A 5,694-nucleotide genomic window follows, 5' to 3' on the forward strand; every position below is an offset into this window, starting at 1 on the left:
GTTGCAAGTACATGAACCGTGTATAAGGCATAAATTAGGATGCACTTAGGAATATCTATCGCTGCACCACTTCTCCTATCGGCGCGGGACGATACAAAGGATTTCCTTGGTCCCTCCGCGCCCCTTATCTGCCCGTCCCGCATCACGGCGGATGATGTAGCGAGGTAAATGGAGTGGACAGCGGGCAGCATATGCTTTGTGGCGATTTCTCCCGCTGCTGTGTACAAAACGAAACTGTCCCCACACGTAGAATATTCCAAGCGCGAGCGGCGGTGTGCGCGAAATGTCGGCGGTGCGCTGAACCGGAAGCGAGAGATAACATTCAACCCGCTACCGAGCCCAAGTCCATGATTTATATGACCAACCGTAATCTATAGATTTGGACATAGTCCACCGACTTTTACTCTACGTACCTACCGCGGTTGGCAAGGAGCATGTTTTACTGCATACCGCTCGCACGCTCAGTGCACGAAATTTCATCTAACAATCTCTTAGTCGGGCCTTACTTTTAAAAATATTTTTCATTTGTCCCACAATTGTTTTACCATTAATTTTTGTATTATAGTTTTAGCATCGTTAACAGTTCGACGACAACTATTGTAAAGGTACCGGTGTACAAATAAGTGTCGTATAATATGATAGCGCATCGTGCAAAACGGCCCGTTTAAAGTGTCGAATATCAGACAGCATCACGGAATGCAAGCATAAAGATACAAATGAGCAGATAAAAATTTGGCACTGAATCGCGCCGGAGCCATGCCAATCAATAGCCGAAAATAAATTGATAGTTTGTCGAACGACGGGACGTCCCCTAATATTTCCGAATGTAATCGAGGGGGTGTGCGCGCTCTTCGAGAACCCAGGGAAAAAAAAAGGAAAAATACAGACCGACGAGGGAGGCGGAAGATGAGGAGGGGGTGGTGGTGGAGAACGAATGAAGAAAGAGAACGAGGATGAACGTCGCCGAGGAGAAAAAAAAACGAAAAAAAAACTTCGACAATGCAGTTATGGGCGTACGAAAAGAGGGAGGACGAGTGGACGACGTGTTCCGGGGGTGTTTTATTGGCTGGTTTCCGTGGGGTGGAAATTTCGTATAATGTACGAGATGTTTGCGTGGACTCTTTTAACCCTCTACCCCCTCGCGACGGCTATCGCAGACCTCTCTTAGTCGGTCCATCGATACGTAAAACTACGACCGGTGAATTGCGTGCTCGAACGAGATATCCGGGAAATTCCGTCTATTTGGACTTCATACGGTTTCACTTTAATCAGTGACACATCGATGGTCAATCAATTATTTCTTGGATTTACATTTTTTATCGAAAAAGATACTGTTCCATTTCAATCCTTTTGGTTAAGAATAACTACATATTTTTTTCTGTGGTGCATTTTAAGTTACACGTTCAATGATGTTCTACTGAGATATCGAACCCTGTTCACCTGTTCTCACGCTTCGCGAGTGAACGTCGGCGATCGTTTCAAACATAACGAAAGACCCTAAGAACACGGTACGATCTTCGATAACCCTTGAGATCATCGAACCAAGTTTCAACGAATCGCTATTGTTCCGATTGCCGTTGGGACCGGAAGCGATGTTCCTTTTGATTATTTTTTTAAGGCCCACACTCGCGGCACGTGCCGACATTATGCTGGGGTGCTAAGTCGCGTGACCGGAAGAAGCATCCTAATTGGTATCGATGCCGCGTCAACGTTGCTCTTTTCCATCCCCCGTCATGCTGTCCAGCAAGCAGTGTGAAGTTAGCCCCCCCAGCATTGAAAAATAACAATATGCAAACAATGAGCAGTCGAATCATGTATAAAAATTTATTTTCTATCAGGGGGAGGAGGTAACTTTACGCGTCTCATTCATCTTGTTGCAAGTAATTGTTACGTAACAAATCATTATTTAATAAAAAATATGCAAATATTGCTGTAAACTTCTGTTGTCTTCCTTATGGGTCATGTTATCTGTCTACAAACTTAAAAAGAAGACGTTGTGAAACGTATATTTCAAAAAATGCAGCAGAGATTAAGTTATCGACGTTAACTTATTTCGGGTCCGACGTGTTTTTGTTCAGAGCCGGGTGAAAGGCGCGTTTAGTACTCGTTCGATCGGTATTCTTTCGGTATGTCCGACGGAAATCTGAATGTCCGTCCGCGTCGAGGGGTGGCAGAAGTTTGGCCGAAACTTTTTCAATCCCGAAAACTTTCCGCCGCGGGCAGTTTATTGTGCTGTTAGGAGTTTTCAAAGGAGTCGGACGGATGTCGAACGGTCGAATCGTCGGCCGTCGTTGGCGTTGCTCGAGAGCGTTGTCGTGCAAACACTGTCGGACGTGCCGTAGATGAATCTCGATCCGTCGCGTCCTGAAATTGTGTGTAAATTCCCCGGGATTACTGCAGACGAGAAAAATACGCACGGTTCGTACGTCGGCAGCAGCAATTTCGGATCGGTGATTTACTACGGGGATCGACTTAATGATATCCGGAATAACGTTTGAAATACACGACGAAGAGTAATAACAATCTTGCGATAAAGATTGCGTAAGGCAATTAAACGCAGAGTCACTCTGCGTTTTGTCACTGATCCATTTAGCGCTGAAGGCAATTCTGTAACAAAACGCGACGAAACAAAAAGTTTCACGAACACTATTTATTTCTGATATCGATTTTATCTCTCCTAAAGTTGACAATATAGAACTACTTTCTCGCGAGAACTATGATCTAAACATTCTCGAAAGATGTCCCAGAAAAACGTCGTCACAACATGTTTGGCTATTTTGCAAGGGACAAACAACGAATTGCTTTCTTCGAGTTTCCTTTTGTCACAATTCACCAAAACTCGATGCTTTTCGACGCAACTTGTATACTGCAATAACAGCGGTCTTTGCGGTTTTCTTGTCGTTTTGGCAACGGTCGAGATTCATAAGGGCACGTCGACTTTTCTCGTAACATTCCCGCGCGATATCTCGAGACGGTAGCAACCTGAGAGTGCAGAGTGTGCTCTGGAAGTTTGCCAGAGAGCGTGCATCGCCGGTCGAGATGATAAGTCTCTCTCGTGGACAGAAAAAGTCGGGGTAGATTAATCAAAGCAGAAATTCGGAGCGGCGAGAGCGACCACCGCCGACAAAGCATATTCCCTGCTAAGAATGGATCGTTTCCGGTTCCGCTCTCTTTATGGTACATTGCGGCCCAGCGATGTATTAAGATTACTTAATCAATAAAGCCTCGTACGGAAAACTGATTTGTTTTTCAATCCCTCCCCCTTGACGAGTCCCTTCCGCGCTGTCCCTTGCCTTTATAATTGCAGTGTCAATCAATATTTAATAGTTTCTTTCGTTTCCCCTCGTCTACATAATCTTACATCAATTTGCTTTACATCAATTATTGTTCCAGTCTTCAACTAGAATTTTCTGTCAAATTCTAATGTTTTTAACAATCAAATCTATTAATTATTGATGAAGAAACAGCAACATTTCATATAAGTGTACTGTTTCAGATCGCATTTTCATAGAACGCTAACTTCGTAGGGTATACTATTTGCGCCCCGGGTAAATTCCGCTTTCCGTATCCTTTGGGAACGAAAAGTCGAGTCGCTTGTTTGGAGAGAGACGCGTGCACGAAACGATTAAACGTAGATTGAACAAACAGAAGCATGGTTAAACGACAGTTAGCGCGTCGTTAGTCATAGTTAAGTGACCAAACATTGACATTCGATATGCACGGTGGCGTTTCGATTAATATCAACCAGGGTGGAAGCGGTCCTACGTAATTATTGTTTTGTCGAAAAAAAAGAGATCACCGTCTTAAACAATCACTTTGTTACGCGTTAAGAATCACATAGTGACTTTGTATATTCCTTCATTACAACAAATATTTTTCTCCCGAGGAAAGAAGTTCGATCATTATATTGATTTCTACATTATTAAAATAAAATAATTGCCAACGTGAGTGATGAAGAAAATTAATATAAAGGAGAACTTATAGGAATTTGTTTTATATTACTTCCTGAATAAAATATAAAATATATTATTGACTTAACTGTGGCCTATGCGGCCGGTAGTTTCAAGACAAACTATCGCGTGATTCGCAGCAGCGATCGACAAGCATCATATGGAGGGTCATAGAAAAATATATCGATTCTCGTTGAAGGCAGTTTTCAGATACAACACGACGATACAATAGATCCCTTTGCTCGCGGGATTGAGAGGAAAAATTGGAATCGTGCCGAGAAGGATGAGAGTTTTTTTCTGGCCCTTCTAATCCCGACTACTTTGCACCAGCCTCCTTACGAAGCCCTTCACCCTCTTAAACGTTTCCCGGTTTCGCGGCTAAATCTGCTTAAACGAGTTGCCCGTTTCAGAATGGGACAACTTTTTCTTCCACTTCCACCAACGGTGACAGTCGTGATTTACTCGGCGTTGTATCTATCGCCCGAGGTGTTTCCGCCATGTGACTTTATAACTTGAAGATTAAATATAGAAAATCGTTAGAAGCTAAATGTAATAAATTGAATTCTAAAAAAAAACTAGGAAAAATCCCGTTCTTACGTATAAAGTTTTTCACTAAAAAAACAAATCTATTGCTATAAAATATCTAGATATTGCTAAAAATTAAATTTGGATATTTTATTGTATCGTCAGGCTATCGTTATAGCAAGTACGATCTGTTGATCACATAATGAATCTAAATGTCGTGTCAAATTTGGATCAAATCTTTCTATTCTACTTATCGGGATTTATGAAAATTTGAAAAGCCCTAAAAGACGGCGAGGATGATCAAGAGCTCGTGCCGGGCAATATGCACCCGGTCGGAGAACCCTAATTCCACGAGGACGTGTCGGACGACCCTCCCACGCCCCATCGGGGTTATTTCGCCCGTGACAATGGGGTGCACACGCGCTTAAACCATTAACCGATGGTTACGCCGATATATGTACAAAATCGTTCAGGAATCACCGACAATGACGGCGGTGACACGCTGTCACCATATTTCCCGCGATCCTATCGACTCTTCCTGCGTCCTAACGCACCACGAAATGTGCGAAAGCACACTTGAGATTACAATAAAACGTGTATCGCGAATAGATAATTTTATACGGTATAGTAGATGTACATCAAGCGCATTATCGCTCTAATGTATAGTATGTCTACTGTAACTTTCATAAAATGAAGCTATGATTTTTGTAGGCAGAATATTTCGATAAATACACGGAAAAAAATGCTGTTGAATTAAGCAAAATGAAGTTGCTTGAATTAAACGTTAACGTCACGGGCTGCCACAAACATAAGTAATTCACTCAATTGTATTTGCTATGGATTTTAATTTTAAGCATTGAACTAAATATCCAGATTATTAAGACAACAATCTGATATTTTTCATTTATTAATACTGATGTTGTGTCAGCCATTCTATTTTAATTACACCGATCTTGTTGATATAACATCATTCTTTTTTTCCGTGTAGTGCAGAAAGCAATGTAAAGATTTTAAAGATAAAACTCAAACGTTATAACTTTTATAAATTTAGAATCAATTTTAAATCTATTAGTGCAAAATCCATTGTGCGCGCATATTAACTTTAACTAAATTAGATCATATTTGCTTGCAACAAAATAAGATCTATTTGAATGCACATAAAACGAAAGAACTTTGCTATTCTCTAATAATACACGGTATCTAATAACACACGTTTAAA

This window comes from Vollenhovia emeryi, unplaced genomic scaffold (assembly GCF_000949405.1).
Source record: "Vollenhovia emeryi isolate VEMERY1.0 unplaced genomic scaffold, V.emery_V1.0 DF939128.1, whole genome shotgun sequence".
Taxonomy (NCBI): Eukaryota; Metazoa; Arthropoda; class Insecta; order Hymenoptera; family Formicidae; genus Vollenhovia; species Vollenhovia emeryi.